The sequence below is a fragment of the Mesoplodon mirus genome (assembly GCF_964341445.2).
Source record: "Mesoplodon mirus genome assembly, chromosome: 19".
NCBI classification, from domain to species: Eukaryota; Metazoa; Chordata; class Mammalia; order Artiodactyla; family Ziphiidae; genus Mesoplodon; species Mesoplodon mirus.
Window position 1 is genome coordinate 15689473 of NC_138995.1, and position 24505 is coordinate 15713977.

The 24505-nt window shown below is 35.1% G+C and overlaps 1 long non-coding RNA gene across 1 annotated transcript in view; it reads right to left on the bottom strand.

Annotated features, from left to right (window-relative positions):
* The window catches only part of LOC309794313, a 199110-nt gene that overhangs the window by 153951 nt on the left and 20654 nt on the right, over positions 1-24505 (bottom strand). Inside the window, exon 2 of the long non-coding RNA XR_014292027.1 lies at positions 8370-8417. This is a non-coding gene — a long non-coding RNA (uncharacterized lncRNA). The remainder of the gene's footprint in view (positions 1-8369; positions 8418-24505) is intronic.

Below are 24505 nucleotides of genomic sequence, written 5' to 3' on the forward strand. Positions count from 1 at the left end.
TGAATTCCAATGCAGCCAGTCTGAAATGCTAGATTAAGCAGAGCTTCCCAGTAAGTATACCAAGGCATACTGGTGTGCCCAAATTAGGTGACGGCTGTACTGAGAGGGTGACTCAGCCCTTAGGATCCAAAACCTCCAGTCATAAGATGGCTTGCTTCCTACCCCAGTGTACCACACAAATATCATCATTTTCTAAGTGTACCGTGCCATAAAAAGTTGGGAAACATTGAGTTTAAAATATGGCTATTAGGCAGTATGTAATGGGACAAAGATAAAGAAGATTAAATAGAAGAGGGTATACTGTACAACAGTCATTGCCTAGTTTGGTGGTACTGTGGAAGATCAAGAGGGAAAAGACAAGGAGCAAAAAGAGCCATTCAAAACTGCTGTTAATAGGCAAGGCCCAAAAAACAGGCCTAAATTAGACTAGCAACGAGATGAACTCAAAACAGGTTGTGAAAGAATAAGTGCGTAGAACTCAGTTTAGTTCAGTTCGATAAACATTTATTGCTGCCTATTATGTGTCAGCCATCTGCTGGGCACTAGGGATTTTAAAAACTGGAAAAACAATTCCAGTCATTAGGGATTTTTTTTTAATTGTAGAAACAGAATTCTAGGTTTTCCTTAATGCATTCTATTTCACGTTAGCTCTAAGAAGAAAAGAAATATTAAAAGATATTACATATTGTACTATAAACCAAAGGTGGTTTTAACTTACTCATTAAAGTTTCCAAAAGTAAGCCTTTTTCAGTTAAAAGGCTCAGTACCAGGAGGCAGAGGTCTATGAACAGAATTCTGTGGACTAGTCACTTAAACATAATAGCTGTACCAATAGTTCTTAATATATTTGTATCTGAGCAAGTGTTAAAATGCATGCTATTGGCAAATTCCTTCTAGCATTTAAGAGATGATAATATCAGCTATCATGTATTAGGGGCTCACTATTTATCAAGCATTGTGCCATTTTACATATATTATGTCATTTTATCCTCCAAACGTTCCCAAAGGGTAGGTATTATTATTCCCACTTTGTTCATAAAAAACAAGGCTTAGAATATTGTCATCTGTCCAAGGTTATCCAGTTAGTAAAATGGCAGAGCCAGAATTCAACCCAGGCCCACCTAACTCTTAAGTTTGTGTTCTTATTAAATGCATTTTAATAAATCAGTCATTCAAGAAAGGGCTTTGAGGAAGGCATCTGAGATACAAAGAAAGAAGAGCCACTGAGGCAAACATGGGCAAGGCCCACCTGCAATGTTCTAGGAGAAGGTGTGCTTGCCCAAGGCTTACTGACTAGATCCATATTATAAGAAATCTAGAGGTCTGTGTTTTAGGTTTTCATTGCTGCTGTAGCCAATTACCACAAATTTAGTAGCTTAAAACAATACAGATTTATTGTTGTACAGTTTTATATAAGGTCAGAAGTCTGACATGAGTCTCACTGGTCTAAGATCAAGGTGTCAGCAGGGCTGTATTCCCTTCTGATAACTCTAGGAGAGAATCTACTTCCTCGCCTTTTCCAGCTGCTAGAGGCCACCAGCACTCCTTGGCACGTGGCCTCTCGCCACCATCTTCAAAGCCACCAGTGGTGGGTTGAGCTCTTCCCGTACTGCCCTATCTCTTGTTCTTCCATAATCCCATCACCCTTTCACCACAGAAAGGTTCTCCCATTATAAGGAAACCTGTGATTAGATTGGACACGCCTAGATAATCCACCATAATCTCCCCATCTCAAGGACTTTATCACATCTGCAAAGTCCTCTTTGCTGTGTAAGGTAACAGGTTGTAGGGATTAGGACACAGGTATCTATGGGGGTTGGTGGGGGCATTATTCTGCCTACCACATTCTGACTAAGAGAGTGGTGCCATTCCATGTTTGAACCATCTAACTAGCCTCCTTCTTCTGGTTCCATATGTGCAAGGCAACTTACTGAGGACACTTTAGCTTGCCCTATAGTTTACTTATAGGAAGAGAATGTGCTGTTTGGGGGAATACAGTGCCCCGTGCCCTTGGCAAATGTATTTTACATTATATTGACTAATTAGTTTTCTGAGTTATATATTAGTATCTTGGGAATGCTGTCAGAATGAGTCAGAACATCTTGTCCCAAAACTCTAGGACTTGGACAAAATCAATATTCCGAATCTTTAAGTTAAGGATCAGAGTCAGGGGTGTATTTAATAGGTCTATATCTATGATAAAAACAACCATTTGAAAATCATGTTTAAGAAGCTATGTATTTAAGACTGCAGTTATATGTCACCTTCTTTGATTTACAAGACATATCAACAAAGAGAACAGTCATGGTTTTCTGATTGTACCTGTGTAATCAATCAAATGGTTTGAAGTAGAATGTCCTTGGAAGACACCAGGGAATTTCAAATCAACAACTTTTAAAACTTGGATCACATAGATTCATGGTTGCCTAGGGCTGGAATATTGGGGGAGAATAGGGAGTGACTGCTAATGAATACAGGGTCTCATTTTGGGAAAATAAAAAATGTTCTAAAATTGGTTGTGGTGATAGTTGCACAACTCTGTGAATAACAAAAAGAGTCATTGCACTGTACATTTTAAACGAGTGAATTGTGTGGTATTGAATTATATCTCAATAAAGTTTTTAAAAGAAAAACTTGGGTCACAAAGAGAAGGCAATGAGAGGAGGATTTGATTAAATACTATGATGAAATGGGGCAGGGGGGGTGTTATGCAATTTCTGATCTTAATGAAGATCCTTCCTTAACATCTTAATATCTACTACTTTCCTCCTTGTTCTTTTCTCCACTCTAGCTTTTTATAGATTCTTTTGGAAAAGTCACAACTTTCCACCTTTTTCCTTTTTTTTTGGTTAATAATCAATTAATATACACATACAATATATACAACACTTATTCCAAAAATTATAAATAATATAGAATGTGATTCTGATGTTAACTCCCACTGCTCTTTACTAAAGGGAAGTGTTCCCATCCTGATCCTGTTTTAGATGATCATGTTTTGTCACCCTTATTCTGTATTGTGTGCTGATTCTCTATGTCTTAAATCATTCCACGTGCCACACAACAGACTGTGTAAGATTCATGCCTCCTTGTGTCAAGATTCTCATATTAAATTCAAAGAATTTTTGCTCTGTTTTATAGTTGTAACTATTACCGTGCCTAATAGTGACTCCCACTGATCTGTACAATGTTATTGAATGAGCTCTCTGCACTTCTTTTCACCTGCATCCTCTTTCTCAAGAGCAATGACATCCCCTTTATCCAAATACCACAGCAGAAGAAAAACTGCATGTCAGAGGTCACTAGGTAGCTATGCTTACAAAGTGGAAGGTCAGACAGGGTTTTGCATGAAGCTTCCTTGTAGTTAATATGAAAATAATCAACTAAATGTCCACTTTGAACAAGTGATAGAGCCATTTCAAAGAAAACAGCTTCCTGAAACTGACACATTAAAGTTGTAGTTTATTTAAGTTAATAAAATACCAATCTCCAAGCCCATAAACAGGGGTTCCATGAACCATGAGATGAAATACTTCCCTCCTATGAGCTTAGACGGAATGCTTTAGTTACTTTTCTACATCAGCATTATGAGATCACTCTCTGTTCTCAGAATAACAGAAATACCTGAAGTTGCAACCCTAATCCTTGAGTGTAACTGCCTATATATACTGTGTTATCCACTAAACCACAAGCCTATCACACTGTCATATGATTCCATGAAATACAATTTATTCCCATATCATGGTATACCTAGTTGTATATGAAGGAACCTGATGCTCCGAGAAGATCAATATTTACAATCCACACTATCCTTTCTCTTAAATATGAACAACTGACCTTGTAGAACTAATATACCAAAAATTCAGTTCCTGATGCAAAACAACCTTTGTCAAATAGTTAATTCATTTTCCCAGGTTTCTGCAGTTGAAACTGGATACCTCTGAATGTTGTTACAAAATAGCTTACAAAGCAATTTATAACACATTTATAAGTTTGTCAAGATAGTGTTGTTGTTGTTTTAATGCACACAGAAACTCAAGTCCATATTCCAAGGATCCTTTCACATGATCGAAAGCTGAATTTTCCAACCAGGCAGCTGTAGCTCATTAGATCTGCTGTGGACTGTGAAAACCACTTGCCAATAGTGTCAAAAGACTATTACTCATTTCAGTCTCTCCAAAGAGGACAGATCTTCCTTTGACAAACATTAGTGAAAAAAGCTGAGTTTGGGGCTGTGACTGGAATAGCTCAGTACACAAAGATGGAAACTCAATAGCGAAACTAAAGCCAAATGGAGATAAGCTGATGTTCTAGCTTTTCACCTTCAGAGACCAGAGCTTCCACCTAGATTTTAAGGGAAAAAACAAAACAAAAAACCCACATAGCAATAGCAATGCACTTGCAGCATGCATAATAATCATACCACCTGACCTGACAGAACTGTCAGTCTGAATGGCAAATTCTCTGCATGTGATTGAGTTTTGTAATCTCAGCAGCTCAAAACAGAGAACCTTAAGGGGTCAATCAAATCAGCTCTGAATGTCAGTCACTGTCCAAGCTATGTAGTTAATCAGAAAAATCAGGATCCTCAGAAACTGTCTAAATCCTTATTTAGCAATCACAAAGACAACTAAAGAAACTGTAGACATTTAAACTTCTGTAGATTTAAACTGAATATTGCCATAGCTAGTATGCCAAAGATGAAAATGTAACTATCTGGATAATTGTGCAAATATTAAGTAGTCTTGCTCTTCAGACAGTTTTATAGCTCAACTAAAATATAGCTGGGTAAATAAAGCCTGATGTTAGTTTAGAAGCTAGCACTAAGAGGGATTCCAGGGTGCAAGTTATGTTCTATTTCTTGATCAAGGTGCTAGCTTCATGGGTACTATCAGGTTATAAAAATTCACTGAGCTGTACACTTACAATATGTGAATCTTTGTGACCAAAGAAACTTCGTGATCAAGAAACATCATGTCCTCTAATCAACTGTCCCATGAATTTAGTCTCTGAGAAAAGCTATAGTACCAAATTCCCATTTGATCAAGATCATCCCTGCTTTACACTTACTTGTTTTTTAGCTTTTCAAGCTAAACTGTTCAAGGATAGACTCAAGCTAGATATATATTACAGCAACAGAACATGTTTCATTATATTTGGGTCTATTATCTCATAATATAGTTTATAACAATGTGAATGATTTCTATTCTAAAGACTTAGGAAAGTATTTTTTAAATAGTCTTGATAATCATGATGCTTTATTCCTGAAAAGACCTACCAAACCACGATTCATGCATATTACTTTTTAATAGTCAAAAAATAGTTTGTGAAAAATACATAAGATTGAGTACAATACTTCAGTAAGAGAGGGCACTCGAAATATTTGATATCAATGACAGAGGCAGATCAAGAGATATATTAAGACACCATCAAAAGTATTTAAGAAATATCATGATGGGAAAAAGAATGAGACCCAGATATGAGTTCCAATTTTGCAAAATACTGTTAAAAGATATATCTATCTCCCAGGTCATTGTAAGAGTGTAAGAGATGCAAATGTCTTAAAGTTGTAGTTAATTCCTTAAAATTCTATATTAGTTTATTATTTTTATAAGGTAGAATCACTGCTCATGTCAGCTTAGTCTACTGTATCCACAACTAGGAACCATAAAGGGATCCCTTCCCTTTTTATGAGCCAAGTGTTAGACAAATGTGGGATGAAAGAGGCAAGAGATTAAAAAAAAAAAAAGTATGCTTTTAACATCAAAAATTCTCATGTACAATTTTATACATACCACAAGAATCTCAAAATTACGATAGCATATGAGGCTGAGACAAGTAGTAACTGGCTCCATTTCTTCAAAAAAATTAATAGTTGTACCCTGTGTTTTTTCTAGAAGCCTAAATAATCCAAGAAGGTAATACAGCAACAATTTTAAATCATATTCCATGAAAGGAGCATTTTTCTTCCAAAAAAACCTTTTACATTACCCACTATAGCTTAAAATTAATATAATGGGTCAAAATTCTGAAAAAGAAAATGGTTAAATTTGGTCTTAACCTTTGGTTAAAATAAAATTTTAAATGCCTGTCTAACATTAATGGCTGTGCAATGCTCAGTTTTTCCACGAGTTATACATTTTAAAATGTAATTTTAGCAAATGGGCAGCATAGAGTAATAAGCCCAAAGTTCATCTCAGTTCCTCCATAACATTAAATAGGGTTTCAATGGAATACTTTGCTTAGATTTAGGTTAGTAGCCTAATACTTTCAAATAACCAAAAGTTGAATTAACTATTAGTTGAACCATATGACGATGACATTGCTATAGGTCAAAAACAGCTAAATCTTGGCAATTTCATGTGGTTTAATCTAATAAGAGTTTTTTTAGACAGTTCAAACTCTAGAAAAAAGCAAATACACACAAAAAATTGTTTACATGATGTGAAAATACGTGTAAAAAATGTTTCCAAAGGAAACAACTAAATGCAAGGTATAAAAAGAAATAAAAATAGTAGGCTTTATGAGAAGGCAAAAAAATCAGGTAGTTCAACGGGTTACTGAAATGCTGGTAGTGATCGATAAATCGATTTCTGCTTCACCTTTTATGAAGAGGTTGTACTTAGCAAATCACTGTGTAAGCTGCCTCAATAACAGGACTCCTGCTATCAAGTTTACTTGCAATGATTCCAACAAAGAAATTAATTTCTTCATGACAAGAAAAGGTTATCTGAAATGGGGAAAACACAGGAGACTTAGCTTTCTGCTAATAAAACAGACAAGTAACAGTCTAGGCACTGAATTCAGAGCTATTTTATGCTCTATAAGATCTGAATTCCTTGTAGCTCAACTACTACCATTACTTTAGAGACACACTCACACATATACATACATGTATATGTAGATATATACTTGCCTGTTACCTGTTCTTGCAAGGTTCCTAGTTTTAGCACTGAAAGTTCCATGATCTAGAAACCCAAGCCTAGGCAAACTGGGATGATTAGCTACCTTGATGTACAGCTCCCAATCCATGCACATGCGTGTGCTTGTGTGCATACACCCCCACACACTCACCATCCACATCCCAAACCCCAAAGAATGTTTTCCTATAACTTATAATGAATTTACTAACTCTTCATAAAATAGGGGTGTTATAAAATTATCCAAAAGTTATTACATGTTTTATGACTATATCAATAAAATATGTAACTAGCAGTGATCAAATCTGAGAACTTAGAAACTGCCATTCATCACAAGTCATCAGACCCACTGTTTCCTAAAAACTTTCATGTTTCATTCATATGTTGACAAGCATTATCATTGGTTAACCTCTTACAATTATGCCCCATTTTGTAAATATGAGGAAAATCTCTGGCATTCTATAGGTTCAAATCTCAGCTTCACCACTTATCAACACTGTAGCTTTAAGAGAAATTGTTTCACCTGTCAATTCTCTATTTCCTACTGTGTAAAATGGGAATACTAATTGTACCTACATCTTAGGGTTTTCATGAGTATTAAATGATGCAATGTATATAAAATGCTTAGCATAAAATTAATTCTCAATAAAACTTACTTATAACTATAATTGCTGTTAGTATATTGTACAGGTAAGAACTTGCAAGTGCCTTGAAGGTGTCAGTCACCCATTCCTGTCTTCTTTGATGGAAACATTTTCTATTAAAAACAATTTATTTCCTTTTATAACATTAAGATTTCCAGAATTATTCTTTCTGAGTGAAAAACTAGGAGAATCTTGAATAGCTTAAAAGAGTGTCCTTATAATAAGATTAATTACTTCTTTACATGTAATTTCTTTCCATTATTAAATTTCCACATTGGATATAATAGTGCAAGTAGAGAATAAAAATCAGAGCTCCTTGCCCCTAACTTTAATCAAATATAATATTTAATGGGCTAAAATACAGGTGGTCAAGTTCTATCTGTGCTAAAGAGAACAAGTATAAACATTAAATCAAAACAGAGTCAAGTTAGATTTTAGAGTTTGGGAAAACCTTTAAAATCATCCACTCCAATGCTCTCATGTTTAAGACCCCCAAAAGGTGATATGTCTGATGTTATATGTCCATAATCAGAAATAATACAAGAATTCAAGTCTCCTGATACCTGCTCCAACTATCTCTTCGAGATGCTTCTCTCCAAATCATAAGTGAAAACCATGAGACAAGTTCCTTTTCCAAAATTTCTAATAAAAACCATCTTAAAACACACAAAGATAATTAAGGTGAGGTGTGATGAGAAGGATGAAGGAAAAATAACTACTATTAGGTAGTATAAAATATACTTTGAAGTCTAACAGAGCCAGCTCTGTCACTCCTTCCCTCTGTGTCAATGGGCAAAGGACTTACCCTGTCTGAGCTTCAGGCTCCTCATTCGTAAAATGGGGATAATACCACCTGGAACAAATAAATAACATATAAAAAGCGTTTGAACAGCACAATAATTGAGAGTCACACTATCAACCTTTGAATCTTAACTCCACAACTTACTTGTTGTTTGACCAAGTTATATAACTTCTTTGAGCCATGGAAAGTACTTTAGCACAGAACATCGCACATAATAATAATTGCAACAAGTTATAGTTTTATCGATACTATATATAAATCACCTGGAACTTAGTGGGTAGTGAATAATAAAAACAACCACACCACCACCACCACCAACAACAAAACACCTGCTTTTACAAGTAAAACAGACAACAAAGGCAACATGCTTTACAAAAATCAATGCCATCTATCTTAAAACATGCTCACATATGTAAAGTTCATTAGATTGGGGTTAAATGTCAAATTTAAAAAGTACAAAACTTAAAATATATCAAGTAAATAATCATTCTATAGTGATTTATTTAAAAAAACTGGGGTTTTCAGGGTACTGGATTTTAAAACGCTCAGTTCACAAGTCAGAAAATATGGTATAAAGTCAAAAATTAGGTAATAGCAGAAGTATTACAAAGAGTGAAATAAAGCTAAAATTATAGAATTAGTACATTAGAAAATCTGTAGAAGACCAACTGTGCATAGAAGAAACCATGTGTCTATTATGACATGGTTTTCATAAGATCCTAATCAAAAATGTAATAAAAAGAAAAGAAACAGTAGAAAAATACATCCAACATATCACCATTTAAGAGAACCAATTCCCAGGTGATTAGAAAAGATCTATTCCTGAAGTGGGTGGAAAGGCATGACTCCTAAATCCAAGGGAAATTAAAACCACAAAGCTTAAACAAAATATCATGAAAAAAAATCAATACCTCACAAAATAAAAAGAAATAATTTAATTTTCAGCTTTCTCTTTACAAAAATTCTATTTTTAGATCAGACACAGCAGTTTAAGATGCTACCATGTCTTTAAGCTCCATTTGGTAGGAAAATACCTAACCTCTGCTATTTTTAAAGGTAAGTAGGAGGTTTTGTATTTAAGTTGTGATGTGTAATACTTCAGGGTAACCTCATGCCAAAATGGCACATTTCTGAGGGAAGCAAAGGTATTCAATAAAAAGCTTTTAAAGGCATATTTTTAAACTTGCAGCAGGAAAGCTTTTCTGTGTCAAGACAGTAATTCTTTTAACAGCATTGATCAAAATGTCATTCTTTTATGAGTGTACAATACCTTTTAATGGCATACAACAAGCCATTAGGGTTATACACCTCTGTATAGCAGACAGCTTACTGGAAAAAAAGGGAACACTGGCCAAGATACAGTCAGTAGGTTTTATGCTTCTAACAAGGAACCGTTTTCCCCCTAGTGGCTTCATTCTAAAGTCCACACTGAAATTATCCAAAGATTAAGTGTAAGCTCTCTTCACTTCGGTAATTTAGCAGCATTTTTACAGAGGCTAAACTGCAAGATCTAAACTGTATCTCTGTAGATACCATGGGATGGCCCTGAAAACAGCCTCTCACTCAGGGCCAGTGAGAAATTATTCATGAAGATTAGAAAAGAATGATGGTTTCATTTGCTTTGCTACTTTCTGGGGAAGAAGAAAGTGAATTTAAAAAATGTTATGAGATAATCGCTTTTCATATTCATTTATAAAGCCAAATACTCAAGGAACATTAAAGTTATGTAATACTCTACCATAAAGTACCTCTCTTCATCAACTAACATAAAATCTTTCGTAAAAGGAAACTATTTAAATCATTTTAAAACAAGTCCTTGTCTTTGGGGTATTCATGCTTTAAGAAAGACAAAATAAATTCTGAAACTACTTATAAAACTTAATCACGTAATTATACAAACTCTCAAAAAACTTCCATTAATTTACCATATTTCTAACCATTCAGGAAATGGAGAGCTAAGGGGTGGGACATAAACAGAAAGGGAGACTATTCCTGCTTTTCATGTTAAACCTTTACTTATTTTTCACTATTAAAGGTAATATAACTTGAGTACAAGTAAATTCCTAGAATAACAGAAATATCCCAGATTTATTCATTGTAGCCTAAATCACCTCCTTCTGTAAACTATTCAAGGGCTTCACAGAGCCTAAAAATGTTACCCATAATAATTACATTCCTGCACCAAAAAATAAAACTCAACTTTACAGACAATACTAGATGAATTTCATAAACGTTTTCCTAAAAGTAAAGTTTAAAAAGTAGAAGAATCTGTCTCCTTTTAAAGGTGTGAGTGGGTAGGTGAGTGTGTAGGTATGTGCATGCTTAGTGGAAAGAAAATGGTAAGAGAATAAGAAAGTTCCTAGGAATGGCTTTACAAATTTTATCATCAAACAGAAAGTTGTTTCAGGCAATGTAGAGAACAAGTAAATTCCTAGAATAACAGAAATATTTGCACCAACTCCATCACTGAAAACAACTAAAAATGCAAAGTAATATACAAAAACATCTTTAAATCATCCCAGTTGATAAAAATAGTAAGAAATTACAAATACAAAATCTAATGAAAGTGGACACTCAGTGAAGGTCGGTGGAGTGCTGAATCTGCTTTTCCCCATTTTGACCAGAGTTAAAATGTACAGATCTGGTTTGGAATGGATAGAAAACACAAACAAGTACCACCTAAGAGTCTAACAAGAGGCTGTCCTCCCAAGAAGCTGGGAACTCAAAGAGTTACCCCCTCAAAGTAAAGGTTATCCAGGAGTCTGTGCTTAAGGGACTGTAAGGAAAGCTGTCTTAGAAATGAGCAAAACAGGGGACAACATAAAGCAACAAGTTGTAACCACAACCTAGCACTCAAGTAAATGTACGTGTCAAATTCACATCACGCGAATGGGTCCAAAAAAAGAAATAAACAAAGTGGTATGCAAGTCAGAATGCAACAAACACAAATGTTATCTGGTGGCACAAATTATTAAATATACAAGTAAACAAGGCACTGTGAAAGAGAACCAGTTAAAAATAAACCTACAAGGATTTCATTTCTTGGAATTATCAAACATAGATTATATAATAACCATGTTTAATATGTTTAAAATAATTTTTAAAGTGTAAAAATATATTCACAGAAAAGAAGCTTAAAAACACGACATAAAATGTTCACAAGATAGTTATACAAATTAAATACACAGTACTTGAAATTTTAAAACTCAGTGAAGAGGCTTTTGCAGATTATCTCATAAAAGACTAACCCTCCCAATAAAAACTAACTAGAGAACGTAGGTAAAATATGGAAAACAACAATGTGAAGGCATTAGAGAGCTATCAAAGGCAGCCAAGAAGTACAAAAGAGAAATTTAGAGAGGTAAGCTCAATTTTCAGCATGGGCTTTATTAAGTCATTTGCCAATCCTCAGACAGGAGGCCGAGAAGCTAAGCGGAGCTGTTAGCAGTAATAACATATAGGGGGAAAATTTTTTGAAGTCTGGGCACTGCTAGCAGTAAACCAGAAACATATCAGAATGAAACCCAGCTATATATCAACTCAATCCCAGATTAGATTAAATTTAATTGTCTCTACTCTACCTACCTGCCAGAAGCAAAATTAAACCCTCTCTGGGAAAAGTAAGTATCATCCAGATCCTCAGAATATCACATCCAATGTCTGGCATTCCTCTGACAATTACTAAGCATACTGGAAGACAAAACCACAAAACGATTTAAAGAAAAGAACAGAAAAGGAAAAGAACAGACCTACAGAAAATACAGATTGGAGTTATTAGACCTGGACTTTAAAGTATCTTAGGTTAATATGTTCAAGAAAATAGAAGATACTCCAGTCTCCCATAAAATAAGGGCAACCACCTAAATCCAAATACCTCCACATAATCTCAACAAAACTTTAAAAATAAAAACAGAGTGAAAAAGCATAATCTACATCTACAGCATAACTAAGAGACAAAAACTACCATAAACTTCAAACGTGTGTAGTAGAGAAATGAACACTAAAAGCCAGCAACTATTTCTAAAGCCCATGCTGGAGAAAGAGATACAGACTATGTAGATAAGAGGAGAGAGAAACAGGGGCTTAGGGTTGACCCAGTACAGATAAAATAAGCAGCAGGAAGTAGGGAAATCCTAAAAATAGGTCTAAGACTTGTTAGATCAGAGCACTGATTACTACGGAATCTAAAGGAAGAGGCTTGCAATTGCAAGAAATAGAAGTGACAGTCTTGGGGAAGCACCACTTCTAGGGGAGAGGACAGTGAGTGACTTAAAAGTGATATTCCTTGGATGTTTGGTGGTGAAGAGAAAGGAGAAAACAACAGAGTAAAAAAAAAAAAATGATCCTTCAGAAATGAAAGGAAGCACAAAATTAAAGAAAGGAAAACTGTTTCACCCTCCCAAACAAATGCACCATAGATTCGAGATACTGCACTTATTTATAGCAATAGAATAGGATGCTTTTGAACTAAGAAACCTTGTAAACCCCCTCAACACTTTCTATATAAACTATTATTGCTGGTCATGAAAAATAAAACTTTCAAAACTGATTACAAAACAGCAGGCAACAACTGTAAAAAATTATTATAAAAGAATACAGAAAATCAGAACAAAAACTCTTCAGCTGATGAACACCCCTCTCCAAAAAGAAAAAAGAAAGAAAAACAGAAACCATAGAGAAAACTACAATAATATCTCAAATTGAACTATACATTATTAAAGTATTTACAGATTTTTTTCAAAAACCTCAAACATTCAATAATTCAAAACAGAAATAGACCAGAAATGGGCAAAAATCTTCATATCAGGAAGATGCAAAATGAGAGGTAACTGGTCTCATGAAAAAAATTGAGCACAAGAAAAATATTATTTTAGAAATGAAGAATAAATTATAAAATATTCAAGAGAGAATAGGATTGAATGAAAATATAATAAGAGGCACTGAACAAAAGCATGAAGATAGCCAGGGAACGAAACAAAATGAAGCAAGAGTATGACAAGGATCAGGGGAAAGTGTTAACATACAAGAGAGAGAAAGAGGATCCAACACACATCAAATTGTAGAGCTAATATTTAAAACTATAATACAAAAGAAAAAACAATAACCAAAATAAGAGAAGACATGAATATTAAAAAGGCCTAAGAAGGATCTGGGAAAACTGATACAAAAAATTCTGAGACGTATTGTAATACATACTAGATTTTAAAGATAAGAAAAAAAGACTTCTGGGATCACTTACAAAGGAAGCAAAATCAAATCAGCATCAGACTACTGAGCAGCAGCCCACAAAGGAAGGCAGTAGGAAGGTAGGAATCAAATGATGTTATTTAAACTGACGAACCAAACAATAAAATCCTAAGTAAACAAAAGAGGGACAAAAATAACAACGGCATTATAACTAGTAGTATAAAGATAACCACTAGAACAAAAATACAAACCTTCCAAAATACCAAGGAAATTACAAAAAGGGAGGAACATACTACAAAATGAAAGAGGGGAAATGTAATACAAATGATAAATACATATATAATAATATAATATTTTGTTAGAATAGTGACCACACAATCATAACAATAAATGTACATTGATTAACCTTTCCAATTTAAAAAAAACCCCACAATTTTGAATCAACTTACAAGGGAAAACAATTCTACAATGTATTAGAGAAACTCATCTAAAATAGACTAATTCAAAAAGGAAAAATACAACAAATAAACAAATTTATTCAAGGCAAATGGAAAAAATGAGAAAGTAGGTATTGCAATTCTGATATGAGACATGGTGGAGGTGAGACCAAAAAGCATCACATACTAAAAAAAACATTTTATGATCTAAAGACCAATTCAAAATAAATATATAATAGTTAGGAATATCTATGTACCAAATGACACAGTGAGTACCATGATAAAATAGAATCAAAGAGAAGTAAAGATGCAAAAAAGAAAAAAACAAATACAAAACATCAACATACCAAACTCAATACCAGTGTACAAAAAATATAAAAGGACATGGAAATATATACCAAACAAGATATCTCAATATTTTTATCTTTAAACTGCTGTTACAAGTAATTTCCTTAATAAGTACATACGAAACATTCACAAAAATTGACCAAATATATTGTCTCAAAGAAAGCTTCAATATGTTCCATAAAGTAGAAATAATATAAAAATATTCTGATCACACAATAAAAGTAGAAATTAAAAAAACAAATAAATAAAAAGATCCTCAGGACTTCCCTGGTGATGCAGTGGTTAAGAATCCACCTGCCGGGCTTCCCTGGTGGTGCAGTGGTTGAGAGTCCGCCTGCCGATGCAGGGGACACGGGTTCATGCCCTGGTCCGGGAAGATCCCACATGCCGTGGAGTGGCTAGGCCCGTGAGCCATGGCCGCTGAGCCTGCATGTCTGGAGCCTGTGCTCCGCAATGGGAGAGGCCACAACAGTGAGAGGCCCATGTACCGCAAAAAAAAAAAAAAAAAAAAAGAATCCGCCTGCCAATGCAGGCAAAACAGGTTTGATCCCTGGTCCAGGAAGATCCCACATGCCATGGAGCAACTAAGCCCATGTGCCACAACTACTGAGCCCGCGTGCTGCAACTACTGAAGTCCGCACACATAGAGCCTGTGCTCCACAAAAAGAGAAGCCACCACATTCACAGAAATATAGACAAAATGAAAAGGCAGAGGGCTATGTACCAGATGAAGGAACAAGATAAAACCCCAGAAAAGCAATTAAATGAAGTGGAGATAGGCAACATTCCCCAAAAAGATTTCAGAATAATGATAGTGAAGATTATCCAGGACCTTGGAAAAAGAATGGAGGCAAAGATTGAGAGATGCAAGAAATGTTTAACAAAGACCAAGAAGAATTAAAGAACAAACACCTAGAAGAATTAAAGAACAGACAAACAGACGAACAATACAATAACTGAAATGAAAAATACACTAGAAGGAATCAATAGCAGAATAACTGAGGCAGAAGAACGGATAAGTGACCTGGAAGACAGAATGGTGGAATTCACTGCCTCAGAATAGAATAAAGAAAAAAGAATGAAAAGAAATGAAGACAGCCTAAAAGACCTCTGGGACAACATTAAACACACCAACATTCACATTATACGGGTCCCAAAAGGAGAAGAGAGAAAGAAAGGACCTGAGAAAATATTTGAAAAGATTATAGTTGAAAACTTCCCTAACATGGGAAAGGACATAGCCACCCAAGTCCAGGAAGCACGGACAGTCCCAGGCAGGAAAAACCCAAGGAGAAACACGCCAAGACACATAGTACTCAAATTGAAAAAAATTAAAGACAAAGAAACATTATTAAAATCAACAAGCAAAAAGTGACAAATAACATACAAGGGAACTCCCATAAGGTTAACAGCTGATTTTTCAGCAGAAACTCTACAAGCCAGAAGGGAGTGGCATGATATATTTAAAGTAATGAAAGGGAAGAACATGCAACCAAGATTACTCTACCTGCAAGGATTTCATTCAGATTCAAGAGAGAAATCAAAGGCTTTACAGACAAGCAAAAGCTAAGAGAATTGAGCACCACAAAACCAGCTCTACAACAAATGCTAAGGGAACTTCTCTAAACGGGAAACACAAGAGAAGAAAAGGACCTACAAAAACAAACCCAAAACTATTAAGGAAATTGTAATAGGAACATACATATCAATAATTACCTTAAGTGGGAAGCAGCCGCATAGCACAGGGAGATCAGCTTGGTGCTTTGTGACTGCCTGGAGGGGTGGGATAGGGAGGGTGGGAGGGAGACGCAAAAGGGAGGGGATATGGAAACATATGTATATGTATAACTGATTAAATTTGTTGTAAGGCAAAAAATTTAAAAATAAATAAATAAATTAATTAATTAAAAAAAAATAAATAATTACCTTAAATGTGAATGGATTAACTGTTCTAACCAAAAGACACAGGCTTGCTGAACGGATACAAAAACAAGACACATATATATGCTGTCGACAAGAGACTCACTTCAGACCTAGGGAAACATACAGACTGAAAGTAAGGGGATAGGAAAAGATATTCCATGCAAATGGAAATCAAAACAAAGCTGGAGTAGCAATATTCATATCAGATAAAATACACTGTAAAATAAAGAACGTTAAAAAGACACAAGGAAGGACACTACATAATGATCAAGGGATCAATCCAAGAAGAAGATATAACAATTATAAATATATATGCACCCAAAATAGCAGCACCTCAATACATAAGGCAAATGCTAACAGATATAAAATAGGAAATCAATGGTAACACAATAATGTGGGGGACCTCACACCTCACTTACACCAATGGACAGATCATCCAGACAGAAAATTAATCAGGAAACACAACCTTTAAATCACACAATAGACCAGATAGATTTAATTGATATTTCTAGGACATTCCATCTGAAAACAGCAGATTACACTTTCTTCTCAAGTGCACACAAAACACTCTCCAGGATAGATCACATCTTGGGTCACAAATCAAGCGTTGGTAAATTTAAGCAAACTGAAATCATATCAAGCATCTTTTCTGACCACAACGCTATGAGACTAGAAATAAATTACAGGGAAAAAACCGTAAAAAACACAAACACATGGAGGCTAAACAATACGTTAGTAAATAGCCAAGAGATCACTGAAGAAATCAAAAAATACCTAGAGAAAAATGACAATGAAAAATCACCAATCCAAAACCTATGGCATGTAGCAAAAGCAGTTCTAAGAGGGCAGTTTATAGCAATACAGTCCTACTTCAAGAAGGAAGAAAAAAATCTCAAATAAACAATCTAACCTTACACATAAAGGAACTAGAGAAAGAAGAACAAACAAAACCCAAAGTTAGGGGGAGAGGCATGGACATATATACACTACCAAACGTAAAATAGCTAGCTAGTGGGAAGCAGCCGCAGAGCACAGGGAGATCAGCTTGGTGCTTTGTGACCACCTGGAGGGGTGGGATGGGGAGGGTGGGAGGGAGGGAGATGCATGAGGGAAGGGATGTGGGAACAGATGTATATGTATGACTGATTCACTTTGTTATAAAGCAGAAACTAATAAAAAAAAAATTTTGCCCACTAGTTTTAGCATCCATTGGTGGGACTTGATTGTGGCAGTCATTACTGTGATGTTCTAATGGGGATATTCTGTTTTCTTCATTCCTCTTCATTTATGAATTGTAAACCCTGCATAGGAGAAGTTGTCATTTCTCCTCCATTTTTTATTAATCTGGTAATTTATTTATATTAGTATGAACTCATGTATATATATTTAACTCTTTGGGTTATAATACAATACTATTGTTATTTATTTTATTGCTCAGACTGAACACAAATTTTTAATTTTTATGACATCAAAATTACCTCTTTTTTCCTTTCTTTTATGGTTAGTGCTTTCTTTCTGTGTGCTCTCTAAGAAATCTTTATCTATGCCCAAAGTTGTGAAGATATTCTCCTAGGCTTTCTTCTGGAAGCATCACTGTTTTAACTTTAACATTTTTGATTTATTATTTAACTCAAGTCAATGCTTTTGTATGATGTGAGTCAAGGGTTGGGATTCTTCTTCCTCTCCCCCCATCCAATTAGTCCAGCAACTTTTTCTGAAAAGACTTTCTGTCCCCTCACCGATTGATTGTTGATACTTTGGTCAACAGTCATTTGATCATACTTGTGGGAATATTTCTGGACCCTCATTTTGTATTTTGATCTATTTATCTGTGCTTTCACTAATACCACACCCTCTTGATTACACTGCTTAATAGTAAGTGTTGAAGTAAAAATAAAACATTCAAATTTGTTCTTTTCTTTCAACTTATTTTTGTCACTTTAGGTTATTTTCCTTGCAACTTAGATTTCAAAATGTGCTTACAATTTTTTATTAATTTGTATTGGAGTATAGTTGCTCTACAGTGTTGTGTTAGTTTCTACTGTACAGCAAAGTGAATCAGCTATATATATACATATACATATATCCCCTCTTTTTTGGACTTGCTTCCTGTTTAAGTCACCACAGAGCACTGAGTAGAGTTCCCTGTAGGTTCTCATTTTTATCTATTTTATATATAGTATCTTTTTTTTTTTTTTTGGCCATACTTCACAGCATGTGGGATCTTAGTTCCCTGACCAGGGATCGAACCCGTACCCCCTGCATTGGAAGTGCAGAGTCTTAACCACTGGACTGCCAGGGAAGTCCCTTATAATTTTTTATCAAAACAAAGGAAAAAAAAAACATTGCAGTTTTATTGGATTTTCATTGAATCTTTACACCAATTTCTGGAGAACAGATACCTTAACAGTATTGCTTCCTCCAATCCATGAACTTGCTATGTATTTCCCATAATTTAGAGTTTTAATCTCTCAAATGGTAGTTTTCAGTGTACACATCTAAAGTATCTGTCATTAGATTTATTTCTAAACACTGTATGTTACTTCAAAGGGAATATTTAAAATTTTTATTTCTCAATTATACTTTGAAAATTTAAAGAAAAAAAAAACCCAAAGTTAGTAGAAAGAAAGAGCAGAGCAGAAATAAATAAAATAGAAACAAAGAAAACAATAGCAAAGATCAGTAAAAGTAAAAGCTGCTTCTTTGAGAAGATAAACCAAATTGGTAAAACTTGAGCCAGACTCATCAAGAAAAAGAGGGAAAGGACTCAATAAAATTAGAAATGAAAAAGAAGTTAAAATGGCTACTGCAGAAATACAAAGCATCATAAAAGACTACTACAAGCACCTCTATGCCAATAAATTGGACAACCTGGAAGAAATGGACAAATTCTTAGAAAGGTATAACCTTCTAAGACTGAACCAGCAAGAAATAGAAAATATGAACAGACCAATCACAAGTAATGAAATTGAAACTGTGATTAAAAATCCTCCAACAAACAAAAGTCCTGGTTCAGATGGCTTCCCAGGTGAATTCTATCAAACATTTAAAGAAGAGCTAACACCTATCATTCTCAAACTTTTCCAAAATTGCAAAGGTAGGAACACTTCCAAACTCATTCTATGAGGCTACCATCACCCTGATATCAAAACCAGACAAAGATACTACAAAAAAAGAAAATACAGACTAATATCACTGATGAATATAGATGCAAAAATCCTCAACAAAATACTAGCAAGCAGAATCCAACAACACATTAAAAGGATCATACACCATGATCAAGTGGGATATATCCCAGGGATATGAAGATTCTTCAATACATGCAAATCAATAAATGTGATACACCTTATTAACAAATTAAGGAATAAAAACCATATGATCATCTCCATAGATGCAGAAAAAGCTTTTGACAAAATTCAACACCCACTTATGAGAAAAACTCTCCAGAAAGAGGGCACAGAGGGAACCTACCTCAACATAATAAAGGCCATATACAACAAACCCACAGCAAACATCATTCTCAATGGTGAAAAACTAAAAGCATTTCCTCTAAGGTCAGGAACAAGACAAGTATGTCCACCCTTGCCACTATTATTCACACAGCTTTGGAAGTCCAAGCAATGGGAATCACAGAAGAAAAACAAATAAAAGGAATACAAATTGGAAAAGAAGTAAAGCGGTCACTGTTTGCAGATGACATGAGACTATACATAGATATCCTAAAGATGCCACCAGAAAATTACTAGAGCTAATCAATGAATTTGCTAAAGTTGCAGGATACAAAATTAATGCATAGAAATCTCTTACATTCCTATACACTAACAACAAAAGATCAGAAAGAGAAATTAAGGAAACAATCCCATTCACCATTGCAACAAAAAGAAAAAAATACCTAGGAATACAACTACCTAAAGAGACAAAAGACCTTCACTGAGAAAACTATAAGACAATGGTGAAGGAAATCAAAGATGACACAAACAGATGGAGAGATATATCATGTTCATGGATTTGAAGAATCAATATTGTGAAAATGACAGTACTACCCGAAGCAATCTACAGATTCACTGCAATCCCTATCAAATTACCAATGGCATTTTTTATAGAACTAGAACAAAAAAATCTTAATATTTGTATGGAGACACAAAAGACCCCAAATAGCCAAAGCAATCTTGAGGGAAAAAAATGGAGCTGGAAGGAATCAGACTCCCTGACTTCACACTATACTACAAAGCTACAGTAATCGAGACAATATGGTACTGGCACAAAAAACAGAAATACAGATCAATGGAACAGGACAGAAAGCCCAGAGATAAACCCACACACCTATGGTCAACTAATCTATGACAATGGAGGCAAGGATATACAATGGAGAAAAGACAGTCTCTTCAATAAGTGGTGCTGGGAAAACTGGACAGATACATGTAAAAGAATGAAATTAGAGCATTCCCTAACACCATACACAAAAATAAACTCAAAATGGATTAAAGACCTAAATGTACGACCAAATACTATAAAACTCTTAGAGGAAAACATAGGAAGAACGCTCCTTGACATAAATCACAGCAAGATCTTTTTTTAACTCACCTCCTAGAGTAATGGAAATAAAAACAAAAATGAACAAATGGGACCTAATGAAACTTAAAAGCTTTTGCACAGCAAAGGAAACTACAAATAAGATGAAAAAACAACCCTCAGAATGGTAGAAAATATTTGCAAACAAATCAACAAAGGATTAATCTCTAAAATATATAAACAGCTCATGCAGCTCAATATTAAAAAAAAAAAAAAAAACCCAATTGGGGCTTCCCTGGTGGCACAGTGGTTGAGAGTCCGCCTGCCGATGCAGGGGACATGGGTTCATGCCCCGGTCTGGGAAGATGCCACATGCCGCGGAGCGGCTGGGCCCATGAGCTATGACCACTGAGCCTGCGCGTCCGGAGCCTGTGCTCCGCAACGGGAGAGGCCACAGCAGTGAGAGGCCCATGTAACGCAAAAAGAAACCAAAAACCAAAAAACAACCCAATCAAAAAATGGGCAGAAGACCTAAATAGACATTTCTCCAAAGAAGACATACAGATGGCCAAGAGGCACATGAAAAGACAGTCAACATCACTAACTATTAGAGAAATGCAAATGAAAAGTAAAATGAGGTATCACCTCACACTGATTAGAATGGGCATCATCAGAAAATCTACAAACAACAAATGCTGGAGAGGGTGTGGAGAAAAGGGAACCCTCTTGCACTGCTGGTGGGAATGTAAATTGATACAGCCACTATGGAGAACAGTATGGAGGTTCCTTAAGAAACTAAAAATAGAATTATCATATGATCCAGCAATCCCACTACTGGGCATATACCCAGAGAAAACCATAATTCAAAAAAGATACATGCATCACAATGTTCATTGCAGCACTATTTACAATATCCAGGTCATGGAAGCAATCTAAATGCCCATCAACAGATGAACAGATAAAGATGTGGTATATACATATACAATGGAATATTACTCAGCCATAAAAATGAACAAAATTGGGTCATTTGTAGAGACATGGATGGACCTAGAGACTGTCATACAGAGTGAAGTAAGTCAGAAAGAGAAAAACAAATACTGTATATTAATGCATATATATGGAATCCAGAAAACTCGTACAGATAAACGGTTTGCAAGGCAGAAATAGAGACACAGATGTAGAGAACAAACGCATAGACACCAATGGGGGAAAGTGGCAGGGGGTGTGGTGGTGGTGGTGGGATGAATTAGGAGATTGGGATTGACATATATACACTAATATGTATAAAATAGATAACAAATAAGAACGTGCTATATAAAATAAATAAGTTCAAAAAAAAAAAAAAAAGAGAGAGAAGCCACCGCAGTGAAAAGCCTGCACACCTCAACGAAGAGTAGCTCCTACTCACCACAACTAGAGAAAGCCCCCATGCAGCAATGAAGACCCAACACAGACGAAAATAAATACAATTTAAAAAAAAAGACTGTTTCACCAGGTAGTTTTAAAGCTTTCTAAAAAAGTCTTTGGTGAAGGGTAAATATAAACTGACACACTAAACAAAACAGTCAAAATTAATGACAATACCAAGCATTGGGAAAGATGTGAAGCAAATTAAACTCTTATATATGTGGGACTGTAAACTGGTACAACAACTTTAGAAAACTGTTTGGCATATACAATGGAATATTACTCAGCCATAAAAAGAAACAAAATTGAGTTATTTGTAGTGAGGTGGATAGATCTAGAGTGTGTCATACAGAGTGAAGTAAGGCAGAAAGAGAAAAACAAATACCATATGCTAACAAATATATATGGAATGTAAAAAAAAAAAAAGGTGCTGACAAACCTAGGGGCAGGATGGGAATAAAGATGCAGATGTAAAGAATGGACTTGAGGACACTGGGAGTGGGCAGGGTAAACTGGGATGAAGTGAGAGAGGGGCATTGACATAAATACACTACCAATGTAAAGCAGGTAGCTAGTGGGAAGCAGCTACATAGCACAGGGACATCAGCTTAGTGCTCTGTGACCACCTAGAGGGGAGTGATAGGGAGGATGGGAGGGAGACGCAAAAGGGAGGGGCTCTGGGGATATATGTATACGTATAACTGATTCACTTTGTTATACAGCAGAAACTAACACAACATTGTAAAGCAATTATACTCCAATAAAAATGTTAAAATTAAAAAAAAAAACTATAGAAACCTGTTTGGCAATTTCTACTAAAGCTAAAGACATTCCTGCTATATGACCCAGCAATTCTCCAGAATACATCAAAAAGCATAAAATACTTAGAAATTAACCAAGATGTTGAAAGAGTTCTACAATGAAAACTAGAAAACACTGCTGAAAGAAATTAAAAGAAAATACAAATAAATGGAAAAACATTCCATGTTCAAGGAATAAAAGACTTATTATTGTTGAGATGTCAATACTACCCAAAGAGATCTACAGGTTCAGTGCAATCTCTATGAAAATCCCAATGATATTTTTTGAAAAAATAGAAATACTCAACCTAATATTCAGATAGAATCTTAAGGGACCTTGAATAGCCACAACGATCTTGAAAAGGGAGAACAAAGTTGTAGGATTCACACTTCCTGATTTCAAAACTTACTACAAAACTACAGTAATCAAAATAGTGTGGTACTCACGTAAAGACAGATATATGGATCAATGAAATAGAATAGAGAGCCAAGAAATAAACCCTTACATAAATGTGTGGTCAAATGATATTTGACAGGGGTACCAAGACCATTTAATGGGGAAAGGATAGTCCTTTCAACAGATGGTACTGTGGTCACTGTATATGCACATGCAAAAGAATGAAATTGAACCCTTACCTGATACAAAATTAACTCAAAATGGATCAAAGGCCTAAAATATAAAACTCTTAAAAGAAAACATTGGGCAAAAGCTTCACGACATTAGATTTGTCAATGATTTCTTAGATATGACACCAAAGGCACAGGTAACAAAAGAAAAAGTATACATATTGAACTTTAAAATATTTTTAAAATAAAAATTTTTTTAAATTAAAATATTTTGTGCATGAAAAGACACTATTCATCGAGTAAAAAGGCAATCCACAAAATGGGAGAAAACTTTGCAAATCATATATCTGATAAGAGATTAATATGTAGAACATACTGAGAACTTATAAAATTCAACAACAAAAGAACAAACAACCTGATTCAATAATGGGCAAAGGACTTGAAAAGACATTTCTCCAGAGAAGATGTACAAATGGCCAATAAGAACAAAAAAAGATGCTCAACATCACTACCATTCAGGAAATGCAAGTCAGAACTATAATTAGATACCACCTCATACCCATTAGGATGGCTACTATAAAAAAAAAAACCTCAGAAAATAATAAGTGTTGCCAAGGGTGTGGATAAATCAGAATTCTTGTGTACTGTTGGTAGAAATGTAAAACAGTACAGCCACTGTGGAAAACAGTACAGCCGTTCCCCTAAAAATTAAAAATATAATTCTCGTATCATCAGCAATTCCACTTCTGGGTATACACCCAAAAGAATTGAAAGCAGAGTCTTGAAGAGTTATTTATACACCCATATTCTCATCAGCATTATTATCAATAGTTAAAAGATGGAAGCAGGGCTTCCCGGGTGGCACAGTGGTTGAGAGTTCACCTGCCGATGCAGGGGACATGGGTTCATGCCCCGGTCCGGGAAGATGCCACATGCCGCGGAGCGGCTGGGCCCGTGA